Genomic DNA, 13001 nt, shown 5'->3' with positions numbered 1-13001 from the left:
TTTGACCAAAAATAAACATTATGTATGCTTGAAAAATAAATAGGAAATAAAGAATGCAAATGAATCATTATTATAAGGAATAAAAGTCAAAAGCTAGTTCAGATTTCCTAATAGGCAGCCTACTGCTTCCCCACTTAATCATTTAGCAATTAAATCTTTTAATTAAAAGACAGTTTTTCCCACTAAAATTGACTCTTTGTCTTTATAAATTTGCTAATTCTTCTTGTGTACAACAGAAACAGCTTTAAAAAGTTCTCAATTTTCTAAAATTGGAAATTATCTTGACATTCTGTGAATTTTGAAGCAATGTTAAAACTTCTTCATATATATAAAAGTTGTCACAAAGCTAGGTATACACATGCATACACACAAAACCAAAAGCAGAAAATCATTTTCACAATTTTTTTTCATATTTAAAGGAAAGAGTTTCTAATCTTATGGAAATTGTGCAATAACTAAGGCAATTCTAACAACAACCAAAAAAAAAGCAAGAGAAAATGATGTGTGTATGTGTATGTACTTGTGTGTCCTTTTAGTCCTGCCATTTGACCCTACCTACTATACCTACTAATAGTTTTCATGTGTTTTTTTTTTAACATGAAAATTTTCATTTTGAAAGTGGCCTTCCCAAAGTGAATTTGAAAATTGTATGAAAATGAAGAGTTTAAATAAGCTGTGGAAACATAATAAATTGTCATAGAGGACTAATTATCACTTAAGGAACTTACAAAAGCTATCATCTTTTCTTACTGAGAATACAAACCCTAAACAACCATCGAAAAATGAAAAACAGTTTCTGCAGAAGCACGCAAAAGAACTGTTTCCTGCCCTGCTAAGAGTAATGAAAGAAACAAATGTGAATAGTCATTCATCATGCAAATGAATGGAGTCATTTGTTAGATTATATTTTATGAAACTGCAAGACACTCAAAAATCTCTTCATTAAAATTTTGAACAAAGTTTTATGTTTGTTAAAATTATTTGCAAAATGAAGTTTATTACTTTGAAAACTTCTTCCTGGTCATTCAGTTTCCCTTGGAAACATCATAATTCTTGTTACTTTTTGAAAATGTATTTCCTGTAACATCACTAGCTTCTATTTATTGTGTAATCTTTCATTGAGAAATGTCAGACTGTAAATATGTAATAAGATTATATAATTATAAGACATAATGAGAGAACTGACGATTTAAATCTATTAAAGGATGGCAGGCAATTATTCCTGACTGTCTAGGCTTCGCTAGAATAGCTGAAAGTAGAAATCCTTACAAATCTCACATATTATCAAACACACAAGCTTTCAGACTTAAGAGATTTGTATTTGTGAGAAACTCCACAAGTTGGCTGAAGTCCTGGCTTCCAGCCCTGCTCTGGTTATGCTTCTTCCTGAGGAAGTCTAGAAGTAAGAATTCTGCTCCCAGTGAGGATATGAAAAGGCTATACGACCATTAGACCTTCATTAACACACACACACACAAAATCTAAAAAATATAAAAATCAAACATGTATAATGGACAGCGGAGACTGATAAACCAGTTTCCAGAGAGATGATGCTCTTTCTGGTTGTTGACAGGTGGAAAAAGTCTGTGAAACCAGAGATTTTACTTGATAACAAGAAGACAAAGTTATTGTTGCTGCTGGGGCTGGCAGATGTATTGAAGTCCGAAAGACTCTACATCTACAATCAACAGTATTTTTTTTTCAATGTAGTTGCTCTCTTCAGACCCATTTCCAAGAATTGCAAGATATAATGAATATTATAAGGATAGTGAAGGCCTGAATTGAAAAGCAGAAAGAATCCTTGTGTTCTTGATCATTTGCACAGTGGTTGGCATCAGAGTCTCTGTTAAGACCCAATAGAAAGATGAAATCCAGGGTTAATACCTTCGTAGTTCAAAGCTCACACACTGATAAAATCAAAGTGAGTGACTCTGAGCAGGAATAGTGGTGGACTTCAGGAGTTGGGCTCACTAGAGTTTAGTTCAATCTTAAAACTGTACAACTCAGCCCTTGGTGGTATTTAAAAGTTCTTCTCATGTTGGCCTCTAAACATAGAAAATGGATAGGGGGAAAATGATTCAACTGGTAATTTTATACCTAACAAAAATATGTTTTAAATATTGAGGTGAAATAAAGATATTTCCAGATTTAAAAAAACCAACAACAGATGTTGACATAACACTGTAAGTTGGAATAGTGAAACAGAGCTGAGGTCAGTGTCAAAAATGCATTTCACATCTAAGTATAATTTCTGAAAGTCATCCTTCAAGAGAAGTGGTCAGGAGCCAGGGCTGTCAGACAGGTGGTAGGACGACACACGGAAGAAGGATCTCTCAAAAGAGTTGTGAGGATTAAAGTAGTATAAATCAAATAGCATGGGATTTGAAATGTGATTTCTAACATTTAATTTATAATTATACTTTGGCATTGTTCCTTCTTTTCTCTCTCTTTCCTCTTTGTTCCATACCCATTATTCTTCCTTCCCAGGCAATACTGTTCATTTTCCCTCCTTTTCACCTTTTTTTCCAGTTTATCTCTTTCCTCATTCCACTTTCTGCATATTTTTCTTTATCCTCTCCCTACTCTCATCTCTACCATTTTCCCTCCTCTTCTCCTCATCTACTTATGCTTCAATTTTTTCATTTCTATTTACACTAAAGGTGAACATTAGTCCAGGTTATTTTGTCTTATTTTCTGTTATCTAGTTAGTATCTGGAGAATAGTCAGAAAATATGAAGAATCGTAAGTCTACAAGTTTAGTTAAACTCCCTTCACAAGAATATCTATTTGCATGGGAACTTTCCCATGTCACTAAATAGGTAATATTTTTCTACATTAGTTTCCCTAGATCAGTCTATAAAACTGTTTTTCAGAATTATACAAGAACCTTATTAAAAATATTTTTTCTCAAAACCCCTGTCAGGCCTCTGAGAGCAGAAGTTGAAATATTATTATTTTTTTCTCCCCAGAAGATTCTAACTAAGGCTTCATGACATTTTGGCAACCATAGATAGCACACACATTGCATCATAAAGATCCTAGTATCAGAGAGAGAATCCTAAATGTCTGAATATATTTAGCAGGAACCTTAAAATGTTAGAAGGAAACTGGAAAAAAATAAAGCAGCCAGATGAAATTTTGAATAACCAAAACTTTAGGTCAAATTGAAGTTATATGATTTTTGTTAAACATAAGAAATTTCTGAAGACAGTTTTTAAAGACTTCCATCATGCATTATGCCAGCATTAATTCTGTGGTTTTGATACAGTATACTAGTTAAATAATAACATTATATAATAACATTAGAGAAAATTTGTAAAAGAATATATGGGAACTTTGTACTATTTTCACAATTTTTCTCTAAGTTCAAAATTGTTTATGTTAAATGATGAGCCTGTTATATCACTAAGATATACATCTGTTATATGACACATAGTGAGGTAGAGATAAGAAAGGCATCTAACCATTTTTTTAAAAATCAGTATATCATCTGTTAGTTATACTGGAAATCTGTGGTGATGTCCCACTACAAGAGAACTTCCAAGTTAATGAGACAAAAGTATTGTAGACTTAGGACATCATTGAGTGAAGCCTGAAACAGAAGAAGAAAAACATTGAAATAGTAGTGAATTTATCCATCACTGCAGTCACAATTGTCTTAGCATCCTGCTATTTTTAGTTACTAGTCATGTGATTCGGGGCAACTATCTTTGTTGTTGCTATTGTTTTGCTTAAGTTCCTTTTTAAATTAAAATTTAATTGTTCCATTTACATCCCCACCAATAGTGTATAAGGGTTCCCTTTTCTCCACATCTTCTTCAACATTTATTTCTTGCTTTTATGATACTAGCCGTTTCTACCCATTCTAACAAGTGTGAGGTAATATGTCAATGTGGTTTTGATTTGTATTTCCCTAATGATTAGTGATGCTGAGTACCTTTTCATATATCTGTTGGCCGTCTGTGTGTCTTCTTTGGAAAAATGTCTATTCAGATCCTCTGCCAAGTTTTTAATTGGATTTTTTTTTGTCATTGAGTTGTATGAGTTCTCTATTTATTTTGATATTAACCCCTTATTAGATATATTATTTGCAAATATTCTCTCCATTTGGTAGATTTTTTTTTTCATTTTTTTGATAGGTTCCTTTTCTGTGCAAAAGCTTTCTAGTTTGATGTGGTCCCCCTTTTTATTTTTGCTTTTGTTGCCTTTGCTTTTATTGCCAAATCCAAAATATCATCACTAAGACCAAGACCAGTGTAAAGGAGCTTATATTTTCATCTAAGAGTTTTATGATTTCAGTTCTCACATTAAAATCTTTGAGCCATCTTGAATTTTCTCTATAGTGTAAGGTAGTTGTCCAGTTTTACCAGCACCATTGAAGAGACTGTCCTTTCCCCATTGCATATTTCCTCCTCCTTTGTCATAAATTTATTTCTAAATTGAAATTGGTTGATTTCTGGACTCTGTATTCTGTTCCATTGATCTATGTGTCTATTTTTATGTTAGCAACATACAGTTTGATTACTATAGCTTTGAATATGACTTGAAATCAGGAAGTGTAATGCCTCAGCTTTGTTCTTTCTCAAAATGGCTTTGGGGTCTTTGTGGCTACATAAGAACTTTAATTTTTTTTCTATTTCTTTGAAAAACATCTTTGGAACTTTGATGGTTATTACATTGAATCTATAGGTCACTTTGGATAGTATAGATAGATATTTTTAAAATAATGAACAATTACTATTGTCCCAATCCATGAATACAGGCTATTTTTCCATTCATTTGTGTCTTCTTCAATTCCTTTCATCATTGTTTTACAGTTTTCAATGTATATATCTTTCACTTCCTTGGTTAAATTTATTCCTAAGTATTTTATTCTTTTTGATGCTATTGTAAATGGAATTGCTTTCTGAACTTCTTTTTTGATAGTCACATTTATTGTATATAAACACGAGACATTTTTGTTTGCTTGTTTTGTATCCTGCTACTTTACTCAACTCACTTATCAGTTCTAATAGTTTCTTGGTGGAGTCTTCAGGGTTTTCTGTATATGAGATTATGCCATCTGTAACCAGAGGCAATTTTACTTCTTTTCCAATTTGGATTCCTATTTTTTTTCTTGCCTAATTGCTCTGGCTAAGACTTTCAGATCTATGTCAACAGAAGTGGCAACAGTAGGCACTCTTTGCAGGAGGAAAAGCTTTCAGGTTTTCACTATTGAGTATGATGTCATATATGGCCTTTATTATATTGAGGTACAATCCTTTTCTATCAAGTTTGTTGAGCATTTTTAATCATGAAATGATGCTGAATTTGTCAGATACTTTTTCTGCATATGTTTAGATGATACTATGATTTTATCCTTCATTTTGTTAATGTAGTGTATTACAATGATTGATTTGAATAATTTGAACTGCCCTTGGGATCCCAGTATAAATTCCACTTGATCATGTTGTAGAGTCCTCTTAAAGTGCTTGCTGAATTCTGATTGCCAATATTTTATTGAGGATTTTGACATCTATGTTCATCAGATATATTGGCCTGTAGTTTTCTTTTCTTGTGTCCTTATCTGTTTTTTATATCAGGGTCATGCTGGTCATTTAAAGTGGGCTTGGGAGTAGTTCCTCCTCTTCAATTTTTAGGGAGGGTTAAAGAAGGATTGATATTAATTCTTCAAATGTTTGGTAGAATTTATCAGTGAATCATTCTTCTGGTATTTTAATTTTTGGATTTTTAAAATTATCGATTCAGTCTCCTTCCTTGTTCTCTTCAGATTTTCTATTAATGATTCAGTTTTGGTAGGTTGTATGTTTCTATTTATTTATTTATTTATTTACTGCATATTTTCTAATTTGTTGGCATGTAACTGTTCATAGTAGTCTTCTATGATCCTATTTCTATAATATCAGTTGCAATATGTCTCTCATTTCTGATTTTATTTATTTTAGTGTTTTATCTTTTTTTCTTAGTCTAGCTAAAGGTTTATCAGTTTGGTTTATCTTTTGTTTGATTGTTTTTTCTGGAAAAACAAAATGAAACAAACCAAGCCACCCTTCATCTGTTTTAAATACACAATTTTCTCATACACTGTTGATGCCAAATGCTGAGAATGGCAATAGTTATAAAACTAACTACTTCTCTGAGAACTTTAGTAATATGCCTATTATTCAACCCTGACTTTAATTAGATATAAAAGATTGTGTTTTTCTTGTTTTCTGATTTTTGTTTTTCTTATTTTTCAAATTGAGAGATGACATGAGACTTGGATAGAGAATACAGTAACTAAAACAATATAAAACAATCAGATTCTAAAATACTGGGATTATATGCCTCAACTAAGAAGATAAAATTAAGAAATACAGTCAGACCTTTCATGATTTGGGTCCAAGCCCAGAGGCAATAGGACAAGGTAAGATCAGATGGATACTTTTTAAAATTTTACATTGTACATTAAAATTGATCATACAAACATGTTCAAATGTTACTGAATCCATAAACTCTGAGTTCTGGTATAGAGTTATGAGACAGAATGATCTGGTTTGGGATTTTTCCTAAATTAAAAAAAATGCTATGGTCTAAAAATAAATGGTAGTATCCACTGAGCACTTAAATGACCTCAGTATTTTAGAATAGTGGGAATGAATTTCTTTTATTTATGAGAGGAATTCAACAATGGGGAGTAGCTAGAACCAGGTGAAATATTTAAGTATATATAAGTGTGTAGTTCCCTACATGTTGCTATGCAATTACCCAAACAGTAACACATGTGTATTTGTGTATATATACACATACACACATAAACATATATTTTCCTTTCAAATTAAATGAAAGATTTCTGGGGTAGAAAATTTTAGTTGTATTCTAACTCATTCCAGAATTTCTGACTAAACAGAATTGCATTCATAAAGTTGCCTACCTTAGGTATATAACATATATCAAAATTCCTGGCATTCTCTCTGGTGGCTTCCTGACTGGGATGAATTTGACAGACCACATTGTTACAGTTGTCATGATATACACAAGAAATACTCTGTGTGGGATCATCAGGGGTCATGGCATTTGTAATCCTCAGAAGAGGCAAGAAGAAAGAAATCTCACGTTTGGAAAATTGTCAGAGAAAAGTAGAATTGAAAATAATACCTGGGGGAATATAGGACTTTTGGAGAATTTTGAAGACAGTTTGGAAAGTGCAGTTCAAAAGCAACACTAGCAGGTGCATAGATTTACTTTTAACTATAATTTTATTTTATCAAGCAATGTGTACTTGTATAGTTGGTGCTTTTATGTTGGCAGAAAGACATGAAAATTTCACATATCCATCCCAAAAATTTAGATGGTTTGGATATACATATCTATGAAGACTAATCTAGCCTGAACTAATAGGAATACATTGTTCCTTTTTCTGTATGGATCTAATAAGACGGTGAAATAAGTAGAAAGTTCCCAATTCCAAATGATACTACAAAAAGTATGTTTTGGAGGCAAAAAATTAGTATCTTTTTTTTCCATCTCGAGCTCTTCTCCACGAGCTGTCCAAATTAGTTTCTAACATAACCAATGTGATGATGTTACTTTGGCTCCCAACTGTCTGTGAGATTAAGTCTAACTCGCTCTGTGGACCATCTGGCTTTACCCAATGTGACCTAACTTGCCTTCACAACTCTCTCTTTGACATCCTTTATCCTGATTTCCATTAGAACTCATGGCCATTCTGAGCCTCTGTTTCTTGAGCTCTTTAATTTTGAACACGTGTTTCTCTAAACAACAGGGGGTCTCAATGGGGATGATTGTGGCCACCTCTGTAAGGGATGTTTACCAATATCCGGACACCTTTTTGACTACTAGGTGACTGTTGTTGGCATCTAAGTGGACAGAGGCCAGAGACGTTGTTAAACTTACTGTAATATACAGACAGCCTCCCTCCTCCCACCCCCAAAAAACCCTTACCCATCCAAAATATCAATAATACTGAGATTCAGAAACACTGATGTGAAAGGAAGATATCCTCCTTCTATACCTGATGAAATTCTCTTCATCCTTTCCAGATGAGCTCTAATGTTACTTCCCCTGTGGAGTCTCTCCCTGTCCTTCAAAATTTTTTTTTTAATTTCTTGCATCACACTGATGTTGCACTGAAATTATTTACACATGTGACTATATCCCTTAAGCCTGAACTGTTTAAGGACCTGACTTGTGCTTCAGCCAGGGTTCAATATGTGTCTAGCACATAGTAGGAACTAAAAATTATGGGTTATTGAATCAAAAAATAACACCTGGGGCTGGTAGTGCTCTCTACTTAGAGGAAATGCCCATCTTTCCATGAGTCTGTTAACAAACACTGTTATCATTTGAAATCTTAGACTTTATGATAGCTTCTCTTACATCTAAAATGGGCAGATAACATAACCACTGTAATGGTCAAATTAATTGAGTTATTAAATGCAAATCATGTGAGCAATACCTGTCACAGCCTGTACTGTATAAATGATTTATTATTTTTAAATATTGGTTATTCCTCACTTTTATGGATGTCACTAAGGATTTTTATACCATAAACCTAACTGTATAGATTCACAAAGTCATATCCTTATCTGTGACCTAATGCTTTAGTTAGTCCTAAAATCTTGCACTCTATTTACCTAATGTTCTTAGGAGAATATCTGTTTATAAGTATAAGCAATGTTCTCTTATTGTCATCCACAAATATCCTATTTATATACATGATAAATCCATTTTTATATTTAAAAAATATACCACAGGAGTCCTTATATTCAAACCTTAAATTGTAGGATGTTTTTGTGCATGCATGTTAGTTTTTGTCTAATCATGAGTATTTCCTTTGTCTGCATTTATGTTATTGGACATTGGGTTTGAGACTGTGGAACAGCTTGGATTTATCCATCATTGCATACATGTAAATAGGAACTCACATTCATTTTCTCTCTGAATTTTAGGGTAAATATTGAAAGAAATATAATTTGGATCTGCGCCCACCTCAACCCAGATAAAACCATTAAAATTATCTGTTTAGTTGCAAGCAGGGAGCTATTGCATACTATGTGGAAGGAAGGTCATGCACATCATTCTGTCCATAAACATTTTAGACCACATGGTTAGGTGTGATTATAATAATGGGCTCTAGATGGCTAGGTAAATATTCAAGGTCTGACATTAGTTTATTGAACTAATAGCTTGTGACACGAGGATAGGGACTTCTTAAATGAGTTCATTTCTAGCAATCATTTCAACATCTCAAAAGCCCCCAACCTTATCAGAATTGTGAATTACTTGAGTCTAAAAATATTAGGCAAAAATGTAATAACCACTCTCTAGAGATGACTGCTTCTTCCTGGTTCAGTTATGAGAAAAGAAAATAAAACAGGTGAATCAAGTGAATAAAAGAGATAATCAAATTCAATGTGTCAGTAAACTCTCAAATCCATTCTTATGTTATCATAATTGCATTATACAGACTGTGTGAGTAACTGAGCAGAAATTCTCCTCCCTACCATCTTGCTATCTAACATAGAAAATAAAGCAATGAGAAACAAAGTGAAAAATAAATAGAAAGATAATTAGATTTCTCCCCAAGTTTGTAGCAGATAGGATAGGGGGATAGAAGAATTTGGACTGATGACTGAAAGGGTCATCATGAAACCCTCTTTCTTTTTTACATATTATCTTGCCCTCTCTCTTTCTCTTTCTCTCTCATTTTTTATAAATATATACTGATATCCTTAGACTGTTACCTTTTGTTAATGTCTCAGTATAGGTACAAGATTTTTAGGGGAATAAGAATTTATATTCTCCAGAAGTTCAGATAAATATAACTAATGGACTTCTGTTGATTTGTCCTCCACCGATCATTCCTCTCATAGTAATTGCTGCCTGATTTTGCTTTGAGGAAAAAAATCTTTTTATATCTGTAACAACCTGTATATTCCATTCCTTAATAAGAGTGCTTGTCGGTGTGATGGACATTTGAATCTGGTCTGTGCAATGATTTGTGCTAAAATGATCAAGAAAATGGAGTTCATTTTCTGCAGAGTGTTTAGTTACTAAGATATAAATCTGGAACCTCCAGAAGCTGTTTTGTAAAATCCCAGGTGAAAGTCCATCTGTGAATAAATATAACATAGAGGAAATCAGAGAGGGCACACAGAAATATATATCTGTGTGTGTATATATAGGTAGATACTATTTGAGCATATATTTAAAATTAGTTGGCTATAGAACATTTATTTCATTTGGACAATTCTTTTCATCTTTTTCGTCATTTTGAGTTACAGTATTAGGATCATGCTTGATTGTAAATAACAGAAAAGAGAAGATTCTGTTTATATTTTCTCAAGGAACAAGAAGTCTGCAGACAGGTACCTCAGGAGTGGTGCTCCAGGGGCTGGTTGTCATCAGTGTCCCACATGACTCTCTTTCTGACCTATTGCTCTTAGTATGGACCTCTCAGCCTCACGGTCGCAAGATGTCTCCTGCCTACACTCATCTTTCAACCCCCTTAAATACCTTGACCGTATTCCAGGCAGGAAACAGGGCAAGATGAAGCAAATTATATGTCCATATTCATCAAATTGACAATATGCATATTAGTAAGGAGGAAGGGAGTCAGATATTCAGTAAGCAGTCGGCATTAGTATCTGTTGGAGTTGGGTCACTTACAATTAAAAAATAAGTCCTTATTAATCTATTAAAAGTATTTGGATTAAAATATGGCATATGCTGCAAAATAGGTATATGCTGAAGTGTTACACATGTATAAAGGGGAAATACAATAGGAATATATTCACAGAAGAAGTAACACATGAGCTGAATGTTAAAGGACAGTAAAGTGTTAACCTTGAGGAGTCATAAAAAAGATACTATATTTAAAAAAAAAGTTATCAGCTGTAAAGTTATTGTGGCAAAAAATAACATGACATATTTAAATAATACCAAGAAGCTTGGAGAGGTTGGTGCAAAATTTGCTTGGGAAGAAGTTGTAGCAGTAAATATTTACTCTGATATTGTTCTCAAGTGTGAATATGGCTGTGGGAATGGGACATCCCCTGATGAGAGTATGTTCCTAATACATAACTGTGGACAGCTCCATCAGTGTGGCCTCTGACTCAGTCAAGAGCCAAATATTGGCAGACCAAAGAACGAAAATGGAAGCCACTTATGCATAGTGATGAGAAACTGACCCTGAAAATCAAATGGCAAGTGCATTTATGAATCAGGAAGAATATGTTGACTTTAAGTAAGATGCTGCTTCAAAAAGGGTGTTTGCTGCCTCATCTTTTGGGGCAGTGGTATGGGGAACACTTTTTTATATATTGAAACATGGAAATGTGTCAATAGTTCCTCTTCTTAAAGTCTGGATCTACTGTATCATACAGTTATCATATTATCTATTAGATATGCTATCCACAAACCAGCCACATTCAGGATTTCATCCAGCAAAGTTACAGATGGTGTAACACAAGGCTCAATTGATTTATAGATCTTTAGCATATGTATTTTCTTACCATAGGATTCCTAATTAGATATATAACTTTGCTTACCTAGCAAAATGGATTTGTGACTTGGATGTTTGAATTAGGTTTTAATAAGTGGTGTATTAGAATAACTCCAAGCTCAAGAAGTCCTAAGTGACTCAACTTCAGTATTGTTCTCCATTCCATGAAAGAACTGTCCTATCCTCATCCAAACATAATTTTTGATAATTTTGATCAAACATTACCAAGGAAAGCCCTCTTGTTCTTTCATTCAAAATGTACCTGCACTGACTTGGACAGAGAAGGAAACTGTCTTATTATTTTACCTGATTTATATTTTTTAATTTTTATGAAATCATACTTTTAAGGAACTTTCTAAGGCCAAACACCTATGTAACGCTATTAGATGCCAGCTACACTTCTACACCCTTGGCATATGTTTTCATGCAATCTTCATATGAATCCTCTGAAGTAGTAAAGTGTTCTGAAAGGCATATATTTGACCCCCCAGATGGCCTAAACCCTCAGAGCATCTAAATGGGTAAAAATTTTCCTGTGTCTGACCTAATTTTTTATCTTCATCTCACTGGGATGCCATCTCCAGTACTTCTGGGAGAATATATTATATATATATATATATATATATATATATATATATATATATATATATTTTTTTTTTTTTTTTTTCTCTAAGATATATGACCTGGCTTCTTCTTTAACTCCAGTTGAGAAATCCTCTGGACTTCCAAAAATCTTAAAAATTGCCTTCCTGTTTTTCCCTATACCTTGTTCCAAGAAACTGGTGACTCATCGGCTTTGCTCAGTGTCCTTCAAAATCTTTACTTGAAAAGTCTTCTCCATATGCCTATGGGAAAAAGAATTAACTACTCATCCTATAATATTTTATTCTCTGTATATATGTACCTTACTGAATTATTGTGAGGATTAAGTGAGTAAAATGCACATATGGTGCAGAAAGTTATGTTAACTCCTAGTAAACACTGCTTAAGTATTCAGTTAAATGGTCTACTTTTGGGTCACAAAATAATTCACTGTATCATGGCTATTCAGTATATATACTGCATACTGAATACATGTGTTTATATCTTGTATATATGTATATACTTTTATATATATATATATACATATATTTATATAACTATCAAGAAAACAGAATAAATTTTGCCATAAAATATATATCTAGTTTCCAAAATTGTAATCTTCTGCCTTTGCCTTATGAATCTCACATGTGAAAATTATATCTTAGTAAGAACTTTCTTCATTGGCGGACACTAATACTGTGTAATCATTCACTGTGTATGTCAGCTTGACTGGACCGTGGTACTCAGGCATTTGGTCAACCATTATTCTGGATGTTTTGATGAAGATGTCTTTTAGATGAGAATAACATTTAAATCAGTGGATTCTGAGTAAAGCAAATTATCCTTCATAATGTGGGTGGGCCTTAACCAATCAGTTGAATGCCAAAATAGCACAAAGATTCACCTGCACTGG

This window comes from Manis pentadactyla, chromosome 15 (genome assembly GCF_030020395.1).
Source record: "Manis pentadactyla isolate mManPen7 chromosome 15, mManPen7.hap1, whole genome shotgun sequence".
Classification (NCBI taxonomy): domain Eukaryota; kingdom Metazoa; phylum Chordata; class Mammalia; order Pholidota; family Manidae; genus Manis; species Manis pentadactyla.
The sequence above is the reverse complement of the archived record's forward strand: the minus strand, read 5'-3'. Positions refer to the sequence as shown.